The sequence below is a fragment of the Hyla sarda genome, chromosome 2, assembly GCF_029499605.1.
Source record: "Hyla sarda isolate aHylSar1 chromosome 2, aHylSar1.hap1, whole genome shotgun sequence".
Lineage (NCBI taxonomy): Eukaryota > Metazoa > Chordata > Amphibia > Anura > Hylidae > Hyla > Hyla sarda.
Window position 1 is genome coordinate 374,036,657 of NC_079190.1, and position 23,257 is coordinate 374,059,913.

The window sequence follows — 23,257 nt, forward strand, 5'->3', positions numbered from 1 at the left end:
GCTGTGCCGGGGGCATATATACAATTTACCGTGCGTCACAATTTCTAACCCGTGCAACACAATCTGTGCGACACATTAGTAAATGAGGGAGAAAAATACAGGGAGTAAATCAAGAAACACTCAGAGATAAACCCGACACTCTTAGTAAATGAGGGCCACTAAGTAGGTCAGGCAGAGAAGTGCCAGGATGTGCACAGAGGAGTGGAAGAGGCCTAAATCCTTCAGGCAGAGGTCGCAGCAGACTAGGGGCGAGTGGCAGCAGGAGTTGTAGCAAGAGGCCTGAGCTCCCGTTATCAGCTAGTGGTCGTGTCTCGACCAGCAACCCATCTGCCGTTGTTGATCGGTTAACATGGTCATCCACTTCATCACGTGGCATCTGACACCCCCAGTCAACAGGTTCCTCAGACACAACCCTCAGTTGGCATGGCCCGGAAGCAGTCCCTGTCCTCCCTTTGCCTCTGTCCTATGCTGTTCAATCCCGTACAGAAGTATCTTACGCTGTGAGTTAAGCTCCACTATTCACTGAGGACGATCTAATGGAGCTACTGCCCAGCCAAGAAGTGGAGGAGACATCCGACGCTTCCTCCGCTAGGTGGGCAAGTAGTGATGAGGAGATCGATGTGGGAGGCGGTGTTGCCAGGGTTCAGGGTCCTGAAGCAGACACTGTTGAGGAACCTGAGGAGGACATCAGTGACGTGGAGACACTTGTTGATGATGATGAAGCCGATCGCAATTGGGAGCCGGGTGCAGAAGGGGCTTCATCAGGAGAAGAGAGCTGCAGGTTGCCCGTGAGGCAGCAGCTGAGCCAGCAAGGTGGTAGCATGGTTGGCAGTCAGCATGGTGGCAGAAGTGGAAATTCTGGAGCCAAACGTGCCCGGGGGAGACCATCTGCTTCGCAGCAGCCTACCTTCTCGGGAGATAGTGGAACAGGGGTTCCTTGAGACGGCGGCAGTAGCAGTCAATTAGTGTGGACTGTTGGTGGGAAAATCAGCTACTCGACGGTGTGGCAGTTTTTCAACAAACATCTGTAGGAGGTTCACATAGCCACATGTAAGATAAGTCGGCAGAAAGTGAAGCGTGGCCAGGGTCACAATGTTGGCACCACAACCCTGCATCAACATATGTTATGCCACCATAAAGCAGCCTGGGAGAACCATGGCTTCGATGTAGTGGTCTAGCCTGCTGCATCACCCAGTGGCACGCCGCTCCCTCTTTCAGCCAGCCAAGGCTCCACCACCTCAGCCGAAGAGAGCTGTGTGTCATACCCTCCTTCTGACAAAGTGTCCTACTACAGAGGCATCCTATGTAGTCAGTTGGCCGATGCCTATCGGCACCACCGTCCATCCTCTCGCAGGTCTGACTTGGGGGGGCCCCCTGCTCTCACCTTCCACTGCCATGGCTGCTGTGGAGGGGTGGGGTGGCAGGAGCAGTACCAGCTCCATCAGCAGCAGCCTGAGTCTACAGTTGCTGATGAGTAGCTTTCTTCACCCGCATAGTGAAGTAACTCATCAGCAGCAGGTAGACCTGGAGCAAGACCTGAACCAGCAGGTGGTGGCATGCCTTGACATGCCCATGCCCCTTCTGGGCAGCCAAACTTGATGTGGCCGCAACTAGCAGACTTTGCCCTCGAAAAGCCAGTAGTGTGCCATCAGAGCGGGTGTTTAGTGCGGCGGGGGCCATAGTCACCCCAAGGAGAACTTATCTGTCCATGAAAATTGTCAGCTCCAGTCTGTGTCATTCAGCAACTACATGGTTTAGTGATTCTGCTGGGCCTAGGACATTACCTACAGTGGGGATCAAAAGTTTAGGCACCCCAAGTAAAAATTTGTATTAATGTGCATAAAGAAGCCAAGGAAAGATGGAAAAATCTCCAAAAGGCATCAAATTACAGATTAGACATTCTTATAATATGTCAACAAAAGTTAGATTTTATTTCCATCATTTACACTTTCAAAATAACAGAAAACAAAAATATGGCGCCTGCAAAAGTTTGGGCACCCTACAGAGTTAATATCTTGTACTGCCCCCTTTAGCAAGTATCACAGCTTATAAACGCTTTTGTAGTCAGCCAAGAGTCTTTCAATTCTTGTTTGAGGTATCTTTGCCCATTCTTCCTTAGAAAAGTTCCAGTTCTTTGAGATTTCTGGGCTGTCTGTCACGCACTGCTCTTTTAAGGTCTATCCATGGATTTTCAATTATGTTGAGGTCAGGAGATTGTGAAGGCCATGGCAAAACCTTCAGTTTATGCCTCTTGATGTAATACCCTGTGGATTTTGAGGTGTGTTTAGGATCATTATCCATTTGTAGAAGCCATCCTCTCTTTAACTTCAGCTTTTTCACAGATGGCATAAAGTTGGCATCCAAAATTTGCTGAAATTTGATTGAATCCATGTTCCCTGTGCCACTGGCTGCAATACAACCCCAAAGCATGATTGATTCACCCCCATGCTTAACAGTTGGACAGAGGTTATTTTCATTAAATTCTGTTCCCCTTCTTCTACAAACATACCTTTGCTCATTCCGGCCAAAAAGTTTAATTTTAACCTCATCGGTCCACAGAACATGTTTCCAAAATGCATCAGGCTTGTCTATATGTTCATTTGTAAAGTTCAAACGCTGATTTTAGTGGTGAGGACATAGAAGAGGTTTTCTTCTGATGACTCTTCCAAGAAGACCATATTTGAACAAGTATCTCTTTATAGTGGAATAGTGTACCACAACTCCAGTCCAAACATGGGTTTTGAATTGTTTTTCTCTCAATCCTGCAAGCTGTTCTGTCTGATATTTGTCTTGGTCTTCCAGATCTTGCTTTAACTTCCACTGTTCCTGATGACTGCCATTTCTTAATTATTTTCCGAACAGAGGATATTGACATCTGAAAATGTTTTGCTATCTTCTTATAGCCTTCTCCAGCTTTGTGAGGGTCAACTATTTTCAGTTTCAGATTTCTAGACAACTGCTTAGAAGAACCCATGGTGCTGATTGTTGGGGCAAGTTCAGATGAATCTGGGCATTAAAAACATTTGAGATTTACATCACCTGCTCTTCCCAGATGATGATTGAAAACAATCCATGACACTGGCAGGTCTCAGCTTTGCAAAGGGGGCAGTACATGCTATAAATTCTGCAGGGTGCCCAAACTTTTGCAGAAGCCATTTTTTTTGTTTTCTGTTATTTTGAAAGTGTAAATGATGGAAATAAAATCTAACTTTTGTTTACATATTATAAAATGATCTATTCTGTAATTTGATGCCTTTTGGAGATTTTTCCATCTTTCCTTGGCTTCTTTATGCACATTAATACAAATTTTTACCTGGGGTGCCCAAACTTTTGATCCTCATTGTATATGGTCTCCTCATGCTGCCAACACCTCCACTCTGTGTCATTCAGCTACTATATGGTCTTCTCATGCTTCAGCCTCATCCAAGCTGTGTCATTCAGCCACTATATGGTCTCCTCATGCTGCCAACAATTTCACGCTGTGTCATTCAGCCACTATATGGTCTCCTCATGCTGCGACACCTACACGCTGTTTTATTCAGCCACTATATGGTCTCCTCATGCTTCAGCCACATCCACACTGTGTCATTCAACCACTATATGGTCTCCTCATGCTGCCAACACCTCCACGCTGTGTCATTTAGCCACTATATGGTCTCCTCCTGTTGCCAACACCTCCACGCTTTGTCATCCAGCCACTATATGGTCTCCTCATGCTTCAACCACATCCACACTGTGTCATTCAACCACTATATGGTCTCCTCATGCTGCCAACACCTCCACACTGTGTCATTCAGTTGCTATGTGGTCTCCTCATACTGATGCCACCTCCAGGCTCTGTCATTGTGCCTCTCTGCAGCAGTGATTCTAAAAGCAATGCCTGTAATCTGCATGTCATACTGAATAACAGTATTATTTCACTACCCCAGCACACTCCATATGTGTGTTAGAACACTGTAAAGTGTTCTACACCCCTATTGAAGCTCTCTGTACGCCAGAAATAGCAGTTTTTAATATAGATTTGCCGCAAATAAATTCGGACCGAATACGAAAAATTCAGCGAATCGGCCAAATCAAATTTTTCAAAAGTTTGCTTATCTCTAACAACAACCATAGGGCCTCAATCTTGAAAAGATTACATAGATTTTTTTTACGTTTAGATCGACGATTTTGAATAGATTCACATGTTTAATGTCCCCGAAGCGTTTACTTTAAATTAAAACTGTATGACCACAAAACCCAATATAACAAGGAGTCACATGGCGGCACAAGGACAGAGCCTAGAGGTGGCAGCAGCCCGACGAGACCATAGGGCCTCACAATTGAAAAGATTAAAGATATTTTGTAAAATTTAAATTGAAGATTTTATATAGATTAAAATTTTAAAAGTTTAATTTAATTTAATGTGCCAACAACATGAGGAGACCATTTGGTGGCACAATGACACAGCATGGAGGTGGCATCAGCATGAGGAGACCATATAGTAGTAGAATGACCCAGCCCAGAGGTGGCAATAGCCTGGGGCCTCACAATTGAAAAGATTAAAGATGTTTTTTTTTTTTTTTTTTTTATTAAAATTTAAGATTTCAAATAGATAGACCTAAAAAGTTTCATTTAATGTGCCAGCAGCATGAGGAGACCACATAGCGGCACAATGACATAGCCTGGAGGTGGCAGCATCAGCATGGAAAGACCATATGGTGGCACAATGAATGAGAAAGCCTGTAAGTGGCAGCATCAGCATGAGGAGACCATATGGCAGCACAATGAGAGAGCCTAGACGTGGCAGCATCTGCATGAGGAGACCATATGGCAGCACAATGATAGGTGGCAGGAGAAGGGCCATGTCTGAGTTGAGTCTGAGAAACCCACCGACTGTTGACTGGGGGTGTCGGATGTTACTTGGGATGAAGTGGACGACAGAGTGAACCAATCAATCACGGATGCTGGGATGCTGGTCAAGACACGACTGCTAGCTGACACCAGGAACTCAGACCTCTCACTGCAACTCCTGCTGCCACACGCTCCTACTCTGCTGTGAACTCTGCCTGAACCTGATGAATTTAAGTCTCTGCCACTCCTCTGTGCACATCCTGGCACCTCTCTGCCTGATATACTTATACACCAGCTGAGTTTGTATATGTTACACTTATGAGAGGAGGACAATGCGCTCTGCTTAATACTGTATTAGACTACAGAAACAAGTGTGTAGCTTTGTCTGGCCTTTCACAGTAACTAAGTCCAAATTAGTTTAACATGAAAATATATAAAGGACACCATGTGGGTGTACGTGGAGTCTACACTTATGAGAAGAACACTATGCGCTCGCTCCACTACACTTAAAACTGTATTAGACTACAGAAACAAGTGTGTAGTTTTGTCTGGCCTTTCACAGTAACTAGGCCCAAATTAGTGTAACAGGAAAAATATAAAGGACACCACATAGGTGTATGTACAGTTTACACTAATGAGAAGAGGAGGACTAGACGCTCCGCTACAAACTGTATAAGGCTACAGAAACAAAAGTGTGTAGCTTTGGCTGGCCTTTCACAGTAACTAGGCCCAAATTAGTTTTATAGGAAAAAATAACATACACCACGTAGGTGTACATACAGTTTACACTTATGAGAGGTGGAAAATACGCTCCGCTTAAAACTGTATTAGGCTACAAAATCAAGTGGGTAGCTTTGGCTGGCCTTTCACAATAACTAGGCCCAAATTAGTTTTACCAGAAAAAAGAAAAAAAAACTAACAACACCTATGTACACACAGGTTACACTTATGAGAGGACAATACGCTCCACTATGCAACCTGTATTTGGGAATGTAATCAGGTGGCTTTTCGTGCTCACCCTAACTTGCCCCTGTTAGCTTTAGAGTTGTTGTACACCCAACTGCAGCAATACAGAATCGCTGTGTAGTAGAGCCCAGTACAGTATTATTAGGCACTAATAGAAGGTGATAATGGCTTTTATTGCTCAGCCTAACTGGCCCCTATAAGGTTTAGAGTTGCTGTACACCCCACTGCAGCAGTACAGAATCGCTGTGTAGTAGAGCCCAGCACAGTATTATTAGGCAACTAATAGCAGGTGACAATGGCTTTTAGTGCTCAACCTAACTGGCCCCTATAAGCTTTAGAGTTGCTGTACACCCCACTGCAGCAGTAGCAGAATGCTAGAGTTGCTGTGTATTACACCCAAAAGTGTACTTTCTTTCTGTCTCTCTTCTTTCCCTGTCAGTGCTTTTCTGCGGTGATTTGGGCTTGTGCCGAATCGCTGCTGTCAAGCTGTTTTTCTTTATAACATACACACTGTTATATCTCTCCCTGCAATGAAACTCTCTCTCTGAAATAACACGCTGGAATGGCTGGCCACAAAATGGCTGCCAATTATATAGGGCTGTGACATCACTGTGAATGGCTGCTGATAGGCTGCATGCTGCATGTGATTCAGGGTCATCCCGCCTACCCGCCTTCCCAGAGTTCGTTGCCCCCTATCCTCACATGTGGATCCGCCATTTAGGATGCCCTGGAGCCTGGACCACACTTAATGGGGTTTAATGAAGCAATTTGTTTCATCGAATTGCGGCAATATTCGGATTTGTTACAAATCTATTTTTCCTGAAATTCGTTACAAATCCAGATTCGTCAGATTCGATTAGCTCATCCCTAAAAATGATCACTAGAGCGGTGAGCAAAAATCCCAGAACCACACGGGGTGACCCTGCTGAGAGCTGGGTCCAAAGTACCAAAACTACCATCAGTAACACACTACGCCGCCAGGGACTCAAATCATGCAGTGCCAGACGTGTCCCCCTGCTTAAACCAGTACATGTCCTGGCCCGTCTGAAGTTTGCTAGAGAGCATTTGGATGATCTAGAAGAGGATTGGGAGAATGTCATATGGTCAGATGAAACCAAAGTTGAACTTTTTGGTAAAAACTCAACTCGTCGTGTTTGAAGAAGAAAGAATTCTGAATTGCATCCAAAGAACACCATACCTACTGTGAAGCATGTGGGTGGAAACATCATGCTTTAGGGCTGTTTTTCAACAAAGGGACCAAGACGATCTGTGTAAAGGAAAGAATGAATGGGGCCATGTATCGTGAGATTTTGAATGAAAACCTCCTTCCATCAGCAAGGGCATTGAAGATGAAACATGGCTGGTCTTTCAGCATGACAATGATCCCAAACACACTGACCGGGCAATGAAGAAGTGGCTTTGTAAGAAGCATTTCAAGGTCCTGGAGTGGCCTAGCCAGTCTTCAGATCTCAACCCCATAGAAAACCTTTGGAGTGAGTTGAAAGTCTGTGTTGCCTAGCAACAGCCCCAAAACATCACTGCTCTAGAGGAGATCTGCATAGAGGAGTGGGCAAAGATACCAGCAACAGTGTGTGAAAACCTTGTGAAAACTTGCAGAAAATGTTTGACCTCTGTCACTACCAACAAACGGTATATAACAAAGTATTAGGTTGAACTTTTGTTATTGATCAAATACTTATTTTCCTCCATAATTTTCAAATAAGTTCTTTAAAAATCAGACAATGTGATTTTTTTTTTTATCTCATTATGTCTCTCATAGTTGAGGTATACCTATGATGAAAATTACAGGCCTCTCTCATCTTTTTTAAGTGGGAGAACTTGCACAATTGGTGGCTGACTAAATACTTTTTTGCCCCACTATATATTTATAGACCTACTTCATTATATGTGTTTTTTTCTTTAGGAGAAGCAGAAATACATTCTTTAATATTATAAAAAGAAATGTCATTACAAAATAAAAACAGTCATACTTGGATGCGAAAATGAATGAACCATGTCTGTTATTTATAGTGTCAAAAGATGGGGCAATTGTAATGTACTTAAAGGGGGACTCCGGTGAAAACCTTTTTTCTTTTAAATCAACTGGTGGCAGAAAGTTAAACATATTTGTAAATTACTTCTATAAAAAAATCGTAATCCTTCCTGTACTTATTAGCTGCTGAATACTACAGAGAAAATTATTTTCTTTTTGGAATGCTCTCTGATGACATCACGAGCACAGCTCTCTCTGCTGACGTTATTATAATAATAATAACACTTCATTTATTGCTGTCCTTAGTGGGATTTGAACCCAAGTCCCCAGCAATGCAAGGCAGCAGTGCTAACCACTGAGCCACCATGCTGCCCTTAGCATACATCTGCTATGCATGGTTGCTAAAATGGACAGAGATGTCAGCAGAGAGCACTGTGTTCATGATGTCATCAGTGTTCCAAAAAGAAAGGAATTTCCTCTGTAGCATTCAGCAGCTAATAAGTACTGGAAGGATTAAGATTTTTTAATAGAAGTAATTTACAAATATGTTTAACTTTCTGCCACCAGTTGATTTAAAAGAAAAAAGGTTTTCACCGAAGTACCCCTTTAAGTCTAGGCAGATCAGTCAAGAGGTTCACACACCATCTTCAGTCTATATTATTACATGTTCAGAGCTATAAAATAAATTAAGTTGTGAAGATAAAATGCATTGGGTGCAGGTGATAAGGCAACATACAACTATCTGCTATGCCAGTCTCTGCACTAGTAGTTGTGAAGCGAAAGTATATAAAGTGCAGTGCTTTAAAGGGGTATTCCGGGATTTTTTTTTTTATTTGACTATGCTACAGGGGCTGTAAAGTAAATGTAGTTCATAATATAGTGTCTGTACCTATGTTTCATGGTCTTGCAATTCTTCTGTGATTTTTGCCCCAAGGTTTATTTTGAACAGCATACAAAATCAGTGTCGTCTCAGGTTTTCCCAGGTTGCAGAGCAGCCTGAGACATTACATGACTAGTTGGGTGATCAGAAGGAGCCTGTCTCTTCATCAAGGTGGGGAGCGACTGCACGGTGGGAGGAAGATGAATCTGTTTTTGCAACAGCTGGAGGCCCTCTGGGCAGAAAACACTGGTCTATTGCATTGTAGAGATAACAATTGTGTTTCAATGGGTGGGGTGGCGAAAAGCGATCTCATACTTACAAACAAGGAATGATGGGATTTGTAATTTAAGGGAACAAACTTCAACAGGAAATACCCAGTTCAGAAAAAGATAGCCTCAGTGTTATGGTAACCTCACAACATAGCCATTTAGCTCCAAGACAAGCGCAGATCCTTCCTAAGCATGTCCCTTATTGACTGGCAGGTACGTACTAAAATCACTTATTACATACACTTATTTAGCAAAACTTAATAAAGCAGTAGACAATGCTATAAAGTCCAGCTAAATAAACATGTCCAGAAATATGCACAAGTGGCCTGAACATAGTCACTCATAGTACTATGCAGCAGAGTTACATTGAAGTGAATGGAGCAAAGTTGTAATACCACACACAACTTCATGTACAGTATGCATATGACCTCTTTTTGGTGCCATTGAACCTCTTTGCCATGCACTGCCCCTTCAAATTCTGCCCTTGCCATAATAATTTTTAGAGTGTTTTTATTTGTGCTTTAGGATTTCAGCAATGACTAAAGAATATTAGATCTGACCAAAGCCTTGCATACTGTTACACAATTGTATTGGCTGACATGGCACAACATTCTTTTTGTATCTTAACATTGAAATGCTGTCTGCAGTGTGAAGTCACAAAGATTAACATAAACCATAACAAACTATGCAGTCAGAACAGCTATGTATTTTGACAAGCTGACATCTTGTTATTGGTGCTGTAATGGAACAAATCAATTTTTTGGTGGTGAATAATTTAAGTAACAGTCAACGTAAATCACTTGCAACTTACATCAAGTTCTCAACTAAACAACTTTATCTTTCTAAGCAAGAGCAACACAGCAGTTGAAGCCATAATGATTTTTTACCAGAGAGCCAAGAAAACACGGCGTAAATCACTGCAATGAATCCTTGAGGTGCAGGCCAAAATCTTATAACCCTCCAATCCCCTCATTTCGAGTGGTGGGGCTCCACATACAGTGCCATGGCAAATTGAGATATTTTGTAGAAAATAATAAAGAACTGGTTAAACAAAGACGTGTCTAGACTTAGGATGTGAAATCACAGCAAAATAACTCAATTCCAGCTCAAAGTAGATTTTGTAAGCAATTGGTTTTCCACGAAGGTCTTAATTTAATTTGTGTAATTTGTTTGGGCATTCTGAAAGGCAAATCAATTACAATTGGTTTGTCCTTTGGTAGATGTGCCAGCCATAACCACATCTGTGCATGAAAAAACAAAAGAGAATTAGAAGCTTCAAGACAGACTAAAGCAAGGGCGAGTCTACAATATCAGTTTAGTGTGTGTGTGTGTACATATATATATATATATATATATATATATATATATATATATATATATATATTGATATTTTGTTCTAAACCTGCATATTGCATATAAATATATACATTATTTTTAAAACTGTATAATAAAAATATAGCAATATAATAATATCATCTGGTGTGCCTTAAAAAAAAAGTATAAAATGTATTTTAGTGCCTCTTAACTTTATTGGGAGTGAATGTATGCGGCATATGTTGCAAATGTTATTGCTTCAAACTTTTTTTTATGTTTTCAAGTGATAGGCATCAAGAGCAACCCCTGTAGGGGTTTCTCTTGATGCTTATCACTTGAAAACAGAAAAAAATAAAAATAAATAAAGCATAACCAGGGGGAAAAAATCCAAATAATCCAAGACAGACAGTAATACGGTCCAAAGGCCAAGATAACAATTACTTTGCCAAAAGAACATTAAAGCATACCGTCAGATCATACAAAAAAAAAATAATAATGTTACTCAGTACCCAATCCTGACCATTTACATCATGTATATATTTTTATGCCTTAATCACCTATATTATAAAAATACCACTTTTCATAATTGGTGTGTCAGCTCATGCAGCCTTGTCCATAAGTCCTCTATTGTCCATGACTCATGGACAAGCTGCTGCTGCTGCAAGACTGGTTGTGTTCCAGTAGGTATGGGTACCCCTAGTGGTGAGACTTTCAGGAGCCGTTTTCTTTATTAAATATTCAAAAATAAAAAAAATATATATTACAAAAAGTCTTTAATTTTCATCAGTAACAACATATAAAATGTTTTTGGATCTGACAGTTAAGCAGGATATAGCAAATTAGCCAAGTATTTTAAAGAAAGCTCTGAGTAATGGAGAATATATATATCACAGGGGTTTCATGTAGAGATACAAATGTTGCACGTATTATAACAGTGTTTCTTTCCCTGTTTGGCTGGGGCCACCATGTGGTTATGGATACTTTGTGCACACATGGATTGGTTTACTATTCCATTCATCATTCTCTATGAGAATTTTTTAGATACACTTCATACAATGATGACTGAGCCCCTTTAATAATTTTGAAGCATATACTAGCATGATACTAGCAGGCCACATCCTTGCAAACAGAACTAGTTGAGAAAAATCCTCTAGAAAATGGGTGATCTGTGACATGAGGCTTGCACATCCTTGGTTGCTTTGCGGATAAAGCCCTATAGTATGGCATTGCTGGCTCCTAACTTTGAGATAGCTTCTTAATATCTTAATAATACTGTCATTTTTGTTGGCTGCTCAGAGCTGTAGATATGTGGACACCATGGGATAGCTGTCAGGGTATAAATGCAAATTGTGCTTTTCCTGGAGCTGTTGCCAAGCTTTTTATTTCTCAGCCAATTGTCAATGAGGGCTGAGCTGCCACAGTCTGGCATGTCTCCCAGCCCACTCTCACCTCCCAGACCCTCTTTGGCTTATGTACAGAGATCAGATTACAATAAAGGAGGTGCTAGGAGGTAAGGGTGAATGAGGAGGTGTGCTAAGCTGTGGCACTTGACCAGCTCACTTCCACATCCTTGACACTTAGCTATTAAAAAAAAGGTGATTATATAAGTTTAGCACCCACCATCAGCTACAAGAAAGGTACAGTTTGCTTTTCTATCTAACAGATATCTGATGGTGCCTGTAGCTCTTAGCAGTAAATATAGCTGACAGATCCCCTTTAACTTCAAGATATTTCGTAAATATAATGTACTGTATTTTCAGATTATACCTTATGTCAATGGTTTTGTTAGGATATATTATTCAAGTCCTTACCAGGGAAGAGGCATAAAGATCTAATTTGATTAGTGATGTTTCCCCACATTCAAAATTTTGTTATCCATAAGAACCAGAGTCTATACTCAAGAACAGTCAAGTTAAAAAGATACTAGATAGCAGTAAATAAGACAAATAACAGCTAATGAAATGCTGGAAGCCTATCAAATCTGAAAAACAATGAATGAATACATCTTATTCAAAACATTCGACAATGGAGAGTACTGACATTGATCTTGTCTTCTGATTGATCTGTTTAAAAGTTAATTGTGAGGACATGTCTATGCACACTGTGCTTGACTACCCAACTATGATAGAATTCATATTTACCCTAGCTTGTCAAACAGATACCATAAATAAAGTGTCAAACTATTGTCTACAACCAACTTTAAACGTCTTTTATGTGAATATAACAAAATTCAAGTGGATACAATTTAAAGTCCCAATACACATTAGATTAATGGTGCATATACACAAAATTTGGTTGGTTCAGCCCATTGTCTAAAATGCACGGCGGCTTTCTGATTCTTATCTGACTGATGATGATGAGTAAGGCAAGGGTCTGGCAATTGAAATCCAACACATTGTGAGAGAGATAAGCCACAAACAGAGGTGTATTGTTGAAGCTTAGACCTCCTTTCTCAATAGAGGACACATGAATGTTTGGCCGTGCCAGACATTCATAAATATAAGGAGGTTGGGTGAGATAGGTGTTGGATGAACATTTGAAGTGTATAAATGTCATGACTAAAGGTCATTGAGCCTGAAACATGTCGGCTATGAAGTAATTCTCCAAGATACTTTCTGGACTTTATTGTTCCTATGTTTTCCCTCACTGCTGTCCACATGGTATTTGAAGTGTATGCTTACCTTAAATTTTCTGAAAGTGAATGATTTCAACCAAACAAAAATCATTCATCTGGTGAAATTTAATACCTAATGACTGATCTAGCTGACTGATGTCAAACTGTTAGCATTTGAAAAGAAGTTAGCTGTGTTTGAAATTTTTTGGGAGAGAGGCACATGATATTTCATTACTGAAATATATTTTGTCCATGGGAAGAACATTCTATTCTGAGAATGTTCACAGGGTATGCCCAGAAAAATTATCCATCCTTCGTTTTATGTTATTGGTAATTTATTGCCAGTCTGAACAACTGTACCAGTCAATAAGGACTAAACCGTGGGGCTTACTGTTCAAGCGCATGCATGGCGGGCAGCCTTTAGGAGAGCTCTATGTCAGGACTTCCTCATACCAAGTTCCCCACTCAATTAGTCTATTAGTCTTAGTCCAGAGATGTCTGGCTACTCTTCTCTTCTCTGACACTGACTGGGGGTATGGAACATTTTAAGCTAAAAGTCCAAGGGAGTGAGTACTTGTTCAAGCCACTGTATGGCCATAACACTTATTCTAAATGTTTTTTTCAGTCCTTGGAGCATACTCCTCTCCAGAACCATAAACATATATTCTATTGGGTGGTAGATTCTACCTGAGGTTTTCCAAATCTTGAAATCATGATAAATCTTGGTATCCTCAACCTTTTTCCCAAACCTATTAACTACAGCTTATAATATTATACTTTAGAGTAAAGATGACAAGGTCTCCCAAAGATATCCGTAAACAACCTAACATAAAAATGCATTGGTTCTATGCCAGTAAATACCTCAATCTGTCCTCTTACATAGAATAAGGACTCATGCACACATTGTATTATGGCTCGGAACAACCTTGGAGCCATTTAGGTCATACTGTATCGTTGTGCGGCTCCTATTTAATAAAAACGGAGAACAATGTGCCATGTCGTATCTGGTGTCATATTATGGAGCATCTAGAGGCCTAATCTTTTCTATCTATCACTCATATACAACCACATATAGAGGTTCTAGAATAGGTCTGTTACTCATAAAATCTGTTCAGTTATTGAAGCGTTTCAGGCCAAAATCGATTAAACTGATTGTTTCCTGTTCATTCTGATGGATTGGCCTGTAAATCAATACAGTTATATCAAAATCAATATATACAGCAATAATCTCTTTTGCTGGGTCACATTCTTTGTGTTGCTTGGATGGATTCATGTTCAAAATTATTCCTTTTGTCTACCTGTTTTATGTTGGGGTTCCAGGATATTTGACAAGCATGATGACACATCAGAAGAACAATTCTGAATGGATTTCACTATAGATGAGAAAGCACCAAAATGAATGGCAGCAAATGCATGGTTGTCAGAAAGTTACAGTTTGTGATGGAGTCATATATTAAGAGCAACTGAGTGCAAAGTCATAGAATCACAAGTAGTATAACTAGGTGTGTAAGCAATGACCAATGTACGAATATAACTCTTGTTTTATGTAAATTTGGATCCATTTTTATCATTCATTGTAAACTACAGGTTGAAAAGTCTTGCAATTTGCACACAAAAAACCCTCTTAACCAATATTTTAAGTCAATCACAATTTCACTGTATTAACACATTGTATGCATTTTATAAAGAAATTCTGTAAAGATGATCATCATCATGTATTGGTATTAAACAATACATTGCTGTAAGAATGCTATTAGTACTGTATGTGGTCCAATTTACTCCTACATACTATAAAGTATAAAGGCCTTAGACTGCAAGAGCAGAAATAGTAGACAAGGAAACTCAAAGCACGACATATCCTGGGACTATTTTGTCACTGTTGGCCACGTCAAGAGTAGAACTATCTCAAGTGACGCTTTAGGTCAAGAGCCCTCTAGGAAGATGGATATAGGTACAGAAATCCTCTTGGCCAGCCTGTCCAAATGATGGACTAGCATCTGGTCTCTCTGTTGGATGCCCTCAGGTCAGTGGTGTCTCAGCTATACTCAAGGAAACAGTAGTGAGAGAGAGCCTCTGCAAATAACCATGGACCACCTCTGTAAAATCCCAGTGGTCTGCACTCATACTGGATTATGGGACGTCAGCTACTCTTCTGCAGTTTAGTGAACCCTGAGAAAGCAAAAGAGACAAGCCAGGTACTCCTAGAGGTCAAGACGTGCCATGCTGATCCTAGGACCACAAGCCTCTGAGCCTTACCGTACATCAAAGTGGAAGCTAAGCTGAGAAAAGTCAGTCAATATTCAGGTCTGTCCTCAGTATTTGGGTCCCTCCTCAATCAAGTATTGCACAGGTCAAATCCATCACAAGTTCTGTTCATACAAGGTCTGTCTTCAGTCTAGTCAGTCACTAGTCAAGTCTGCCTCAAATTAGCCTCAAGTCTGCGGTTAAAGTTACCAAGAAGCCTTACAAGTCACATATTTCCTAAAGACAGCGACAGTGGCATATCACAACTAGGTCTGTTCAAATGTCAATCAGGGGTCTACTGTTTAATCTGCATCAACTGTTCTGTTTGCTGTATGTCTGGACCTGAAACTCAGTTAAAGGAGTACTCCGATGCAAATCATTTCATGGGCAAAGCATGCATTAAGTAAAGTTATATAACTAAGTAATATACTTGTGCTTTGCATATTGAATGGATCCCGTTTTTTTCAGCTCTCTGCCGCCGACCGGAAGCTCTGTAGTTCTCACGTGTATGATGACGCTCGACCCTGTATTCTCAGCGCTCTGCTGCCATGTTAGCCTGGTGACTCACACTTCCCATGAATCATTGTGAGCTCTGCCTGCCTCCCAGCCCGGAGTCGGCTACTCCCCCCTTGCTTATTTATTCATATATTCATATTTGCTGAGCTGGCATAGGCTCAGCTCAGCAAATGCCTATATTGCATAGCCAGCCAATCGTATGTGATTAGCGGGCATTCTGGGAGGTGTAGTTTTTTACACTGCGCTGGCCCGGAATTAACACAAAATTCGGGCAGGCATAGCGCAGGAATGACTGGACTATTCTGCACGATATGAGGCTCTATGGACAGGTACGTGAATGGGTTACATTTTGATATTAGTTTATTCTTTCTTGGGGGCATCAGAGTTTTTCTTTAAGTTAAAGCTGTTATCTCACATCCTGGCTTTTGAGGTTATTTATTTTCTTGGGGCTTTAATTCAGAAAGTCGCTTCCTTTGACGTACAGGTAAGTGGAACTGTCATTATACTACAACCTCCATCATCATTCTACCCATAGACTACTGCCCTATTTCTATTATCACAAGTGCCTGACAACCAGAAAGCCTAGTATCTATATTACACTAATTATGTTGCTTGCAATCCTCCGCCTACCACATACATGCCTCTGCAGTCAGGGCAGTCTGACACTTTTGGACCACCCTGTCTGTAGACTATAAGATGCAGGCACGTTTCAGCAAGATTTTTTTTTTTTTTTTTGCTAAAAAGTGTGTCTTATAGTATGTAAATGTTTTTTTACTTAGCTCCTTAAAAGGAGAACAAATATAAAAATTGCCCCCCATACTGCCGGCAGTAAAAAAAATAAAGATGTACATACCTTCCTCTGCTCCCCCGGGGCCTCGGGTAACCGGCTCCGGTCTCCGCCGGGATGCTCTTCCTGGTTGCCGGTGGTCGGAGAATCATACTGCGCTCAGCCAATCACCAGCCGCAGTGAAGTCCGACTCGGCCGGCGATAGGCTGAGCGGAAGTGTGAGAACTCTTCAGGACACAAAATTCTTCACTACACCAGCACCTGCTGCTGGGGCCAAAAACGTCACACTGCCGCTCAGCCTATCGCCGGCCGAGTCAGGATTTCACTGCGGCTGGTGATTGGCTGAGCGCAGTAAGACTCTCCGACCACTGGCAACCAGGAAGAGGATCATGGCGGAGACCGGAGCCGGTTACCGGAGGCACCGGGGGAGCGGAGGAAGGTATGTACATCTTTATTTTTTTAGTGCCGGCAGTATGGGGGTCAATTTTTATATTCCGGAGTTCTCCTTTAAAGGGGTTGTCTGAGAAATACTCACCTCACCAATCCCCACAATTGCTATTTCAATGATCACTGTGTGCCTGCTGATTTCCCCTTCCTGGTCCAATCTCTAGACATAATTAGTGCCAGTGTAATGAAGAAAACTGTGCCCCTGTAGTGGAATGTGACCCTCCGCACAGGGGCTCACTTTTCTGTTTTTCTTCTCTTACGCCCTAACCCTAATCCTAACCACTAATCCTAACCCCTATCCCTAATCCTCAGCCCTGAGAAGGGCTGAGAGCTCTTAGCTCAGGTCACATTTGGCTACGGGTCACAGTTTTTTTCACTTCACCAGCTCAGCCGATCACTGGTCAATCGTCACAGTTTGGCTAATTAGGTATTTGCTGTGTGTCACAATGAAACCAGGAAGTGGAGATCAGAAGGGACACATTAAACCAAAATAGCAGCGGCAGGGGATTAGTGAGGTGAGTAACAGTTCTTACTTGCATACTGCTATAAATGTCATTAAGCAGTATACATTTCTAGTAATATATTTGCCCTACAAAAGAAAGTTAGCCTGGCTCCCTGTAGATATCCAAAATAGTGAATGCAAATGTAATAAATCTAATGAACATATCTTTCCTGAACGGCAACCATGTTTAAAACAACTGATCCTGACCATAAACTGCTTACATACTGAGTATTTATTTGTAGATGCATTGTAACCAGAATGTCACCCAGGGCACCTCTGTTGAATGTCTTAGAAATGGGCAGCACAGTGGTGAGAACTATTGCCTTAGAGCATTTGGGTCTTGGGTTTGAATTTCACTAAAGATATCATCTGCACTGAGTTTGCATGTTCTCCCTTTATTTGATCCAGGTACTCCAGTGGGCACCACACTCCAAAACATACTGATAAGATAAGATGAGATTGAGATTGTGATTGCTATTTAGGACAGGGGCCAATGTAAATTAGGAATTATTATTATTGTAGAGGAAAAACAAATTTTCAAATCATCCAGTTGGAATTTTAGGGACTGCTCTGTGGATGTCAGTGGACATTCTAGTTCAGCGTTACAAGGCATATATACAATTTTCTAAAATAAAGTTCTCCCAGTGTCCATGACCAAAAAAAGAGCGATTACTCTGAAGACTTCGCCATTCTGGCCTTGCCATGGCCTTTGCAAGGCGAAAGTGCTCGTATTATTTAGGAATACTACTATGGTATTGTTCTGTGCTTACTGTATAGTACTATAATAAATGCACTGAATGGCAGTATTATATGTGCACTGTATGATGGCATTACTTGGGACAGTATTAAGGAGGTTTTACTTAAATAAGTGCCGTATTCTAGTATTATTCTCCATTTCCCAGCACAGGTTTTCCCAGGGACCTTCACATACCTTTATTTAGGCCAAATAGAGATAGACTGCACTAAAGAAAATGTTTTACCTTTAATTTCTCCAGACAACTCCTGTCTATATTCCCTATAGGACAAATAGAGGTAACATAGTGATGATAAACTTGAGTACCGTAGAGTTCTCCCTTTGTTTTCAAATCCAATTTTCAAATATAGATTCCCCTGGAAAACAATTCATGCAGTTTTATGCAGATTTCAATGTAAAATTTACAAAATGATCCATGCGAAAATAATGCAGTGCTCATAGGCACCCTGAGAAACCAGGCCCATCCAAGTATTGCTACACATCTAAAAACTACTGTTAGACAGCCACACCTGTGTTATAGATGACATACTGCTGACAACAATGACATTTATGGACCTCACAAATGATCCACCAATCATTTGGCGGCCATGAGCAAATGATGACCGAGCCATGTAACTCTTAGATTGGCGCACGTTTACAGGCACAGGTCAACCCATCTATAAGGGCCCTTAAAAAACACAATTTTTAGCACTAAGCAGTAAGCACTATTATAATGGGTATTCATTCTTAGGAAAAATCTGATCTGTTAATACGTTTCTGCTGCATCCCAAGACAATAAAAAAAAGGCAAGATAGCTCTTATTGTTCTTAAAGGGGTACTCCGGAGCTCCAGCGTTCTGAACATTTTGTTCAGAATGCTCAGAGCCAGAGGCCGTGATCATGACATCACAGCCATGCCCCCTCGTGACGTCATACCACACCCCCTCCATTTTTGTCTATGGGAGGGGGTGTGTCTTCCGATACACCCCCTCCCATAGACATGAATGGAGGGGGCATGGCATGATGTCAGGAGAAGCATGGCCGTGACGTCATGACCACTGTCACCAGGAACCCGGTGTTTGTTTTGAACGCCGGGTGCTGCTGGGATCACAGGGTGCCCCAGCAGCGGGACCCCTGCGATCAGACATCTTATGCCCTTTCCTTTGGATAGGGAATAAGATGTCTAGCAGCGGAGTACCCTTTAAAGTCTTGTGTGAATGTTGATGGAGGAGAAATTGACTTCTGTTCATATATCTAGTGTTTGAGAGTCATATACTTCTATGCAAAGATTTGTCCTTGATATGTTTTTAATTACTTTGAATGACAAAGTCCCTTAAAGACACAGTTACTGAAATGTGCACAAATAAAACAAAAATGACAGGTCCTCTGTGAGCTTTCGAGTAGCCCCCTAGAATATTCATTCACATACTGAAAAAAGGAATTCCTGAGTATGTGTGAACAGAGACTTCTCTAGACCATTCAGTGGCCGGTAGAACGCATAGAAATATAGCATTGCAAAATAAATCTATTCAGAAAGAACATAGAGAAATCAGATCTGTAATTGAAACCTTGTTCAAAGCGATGTAACTGATACAGTACTATAAATGGAATTTAGAATAATGTAAATTGACTACGCTGCCTGTGTAAATGTTTTCAATAGCTCATGGGCTGCCATCTACCATTGGACTGAGGGTGTTACACTGAGTGCCTGATTGATCTCTCCAAACAATAAGCCTACTGTGTATGGCTTGGAAGGAAACTTCAAGCAAAACAAAGCAATGAAAAGATAGGTTGGGAATCCTTCTCCCAAGAGGCTCCCAGGAACTTTAGGACACAATATATAGCCTGGCACTAGAGACTGGCTGACCCTTCGAAGCATTGTGGATAAGATAACGTGACATTGGCACAAACAAAGTAACACCTAGAATTATTAGTGTTTGCCTTTAAGTTATAGTCATACACACATACATGTAAAACAGATAATCATACTAGATAAATCATCTAGCTACATAACTTGCAGATGCACAAATAAGCAAATAACATATAAGTTCTGCTGCTATATCTTATATATACAGTCATTATAGTAATGTCAAAAGAATAAGTTTATGCAGGAACAAAGCAGTTTCCCAGAATTCTAGTCATGTTCTTTGTCACTGTCACGCCATAATATTCTGTTTTCTCAGGGCAAGAAGCAAATTAATGCATATTATTATCATTTCTCATTTTAGAACTTTCCGTAAGGCAATTTCAAACTGGCACTTTGAGCTCATTATATATTGGTAATATATTTTTTGCACTATAATTCACATTGCCAGATCATTTTTTTACATATACTGTTTAAGAAGGTTAATTTACAGTCCTGCCCAGAAACACTAAATCAAAATCTACATGTAATGGAAGGATTAAATATGATTTAGAACTATGACTTAATGTCAATGTTTTCTTAAGCAATTTCACAAGTTATGGATTTCCTTATGCATTTTTACAAGTATAGCCCAGTAGTCTACTAAGGTTTGGATGATGCATCCCATTGACTAAACCTCAGTCAAACCGAATAAAACTTTGGACGCAGTGCATAAAAAGGAGACATAAACACAATATGGATTGGATGTATAAATAGCTAGATAAAAAGAGTTGTAATACTAGGCGTGATAAGGGGTGGCATCTTTATCCTGGCACCCAGCGGGTTAAACAACCATTCAGAATGTGTTACATTCAGAACATTCACATTTAATATTATTCTGCTCCTGCAGCCTCAGCATCTTAAAGAAACACAACTCCCACTATGCAAGCAAAAAAAAAAGATAAATTGTCCCCCTGTGAAGCATAAAAATAACTGCATTTAACCAATTTCTTTTCCCAAGCCACAGTTATATTCCTGGTGTGCTTATGATCTGCAATTACCATTTGCATTCTATTTATATAGTATCCGCCATGTACTGTATATAGCTTTGTGCATAATGAACAGTCCCACATTGCCAACCTGGGAAGGCGTAGGGGAAGGTAATGAGTGCAATGGGTGGAAATCACAAATACAAGGAGCTAACCATGCCTGCCACTGAGTGGGAACAATCTGCATACTCTATGACGGTGATGGGTACCAATAGACTTACATTGTGAATAGAAGCTGATTCAACAGGACAGACAAGTCAGAGTAAAGAGGTAAACCATCTCTACTGACAGGGGGCACAGACGAAACTTCCAAGAATGGCTCAAAACACAATGTGGTGCAATACATCTGCCCAAGATCATATTGCCCAATAAGGCTTTTCCAATCCTATTCTGCCAGTGTATAAAAAGTGGAGGGAAATGCTACAGTACAGTCACATGCACCCTTATAAACCAGTTTGTGTGACTTTTTATGCTGTTTTCGACACTTATGGCATTAAGGTGGCATATACGTAAAAAACCAATATGTGACATTTTAAGAGCACAAAACATTATGATAGCAAATCCTAATTGTGATTAGTCCCATGTGGCACATTATTTCTTATACAGGGTAAGACTTTTTAACCACAGCTGAGACATATTAAAAATAATAAATAAATAAACAAATAAATACACAAACAAACATTTATTCTACATGATCCCAATGTGTAAGATGTTTAAGAGATACATAAGCAATATTGTTACACTGAGAGATGAATGAAGGCACATTTTGGTATAGTATGGTGCCAATAGAATACAATGAGACAAGGCTTCCACTACAGGATAAGATGTTTCTTCTAGAATACTACGCAAAAGTGAAAATATTGTGCAATTATAGATTAGTCAGCGGAATAGCTGAGAGTGGAGTCTGCTGATACCCACAGATGTACAGAAGACAGGGATGGAACCACAGAAAACTTACCTGTGACATATAGGAGGAGGAAAAAGTAACACTCCAATAGGCTATGCAGAAGCAGAGGATAATTCCAGCTCCCTGTGGCATCCCATGCCAGCCTGTTGTGCCCATGCACAGGGTGAGATCTACTCAGTAGTCACACAGTGCTCCGTGCCTGCATGCATTCTGTGTGCTCCACTACCTCCAGCTGTTTATATCAGTAACTAACCGAGCAGCTAGCTACAAGCCCCAATCCGCGCATGCTCAGTGCTGCCCTTCACTGCTGCTGCTGCTGCTGCCATCCACTCAGACATCTGCGGGGTCCTAGCGACTACTGTTGACCACAGCAGACGAGATGCATGAAGATGACATAGACCCGGGCTGCACCTGTGCTCTGCCTGGGGCAATGCGGGACCTCTGCTCTCCATACACTGCTATGCAAAATGCTTCTGATCCCTGTGTGTAAGGAACTGATCACAGGGCACAGGGCTCCCTGCAGTATACCATGGCTGGCAGTGCATAACAGAGACAGCTGGTAGACTTACAAGTAATAATAACAATAAATATTATTATTATTATTATTATTATTATTATTGTTGTAAAAATGCAAACAATTCTGAATATTTTTGAAACTAAAGTTAAAAATAATGTTGGATATGATTTTTGTTAATAGTATTATGATGATGTTGATCATGATGATTATTATTCTAGCTCAGTGTTTCCCAAGCAGTGTGCCTCCAGCTGTTGCAAAACTACAACTCCCAGCATGCCCGGACTGAATATTTTTGAAACTAAAGTTAAAAATAATGTAGGATATGATTTTTGTTAATAGTATTATGATGATGTTGATCATGATGATTATTATTTTAGCTCAGTGTTTCCCAAGCAGTGTGCCTCCAGCTGTTGCAAAACTACAACTCCCAGCATGCCCAGACTGAATATTTTTGAAACTAAAGTTAAAAATAATGTAGGATATGATTTTTGTTAATAGTATTATGATGATGTTGATCATGATGATTATTATTCTAGTTCAGTGTTTCCCAAGCAGTGGCCCTCCAGCTGTTGCAAAACTACAACTCCCAGCATGCCCGGACAGCCGTTGGCTGTCCGGGCATGCTGGGAGTTGTAGTTTTGCAACCGCTGGAGGCACACTGCTTGGGAAACACTGTTCTAGTTTATGTAGTCAGGACCAAGACATGTTGAATAATGATAATAAAAAAATTACAATAATCAAATCAGTCATGATTTTAATGTTAGTTTAAAAAATATTCCGAATTTTTAGCATCCTTACAATAATAATAATAATAATAATAATAATAATAATAATAATAATAATA

General features: G+C 40.7%; 1 protein-coding gene across 2 annotated transcripts in view; it reads right to left on the reverse strand.

Moving 5' to 3' along the window:
• WSCD1 (WSC domain containing 1) overlaps positions 1–22,271 on the reverse strand; it is a 249,912-nt gene extending 227,641 nt beyond the window's left edge. The window contains exon 1 of one of the 2 annotated variants that reach the window (XM_056558435.1): positions 21,948–22,271. The gene's annotated coding sequence lies outside the window, so the exon portion shown is untranslated. The remainder of the gene's footprint in view (positions 1–21,947) is intronic. The other variant, XM_056558436.1, reaches the window with a different exon arrangement.
• Positions 22,272–23,257: the final 986 nt, after the last annotated feature.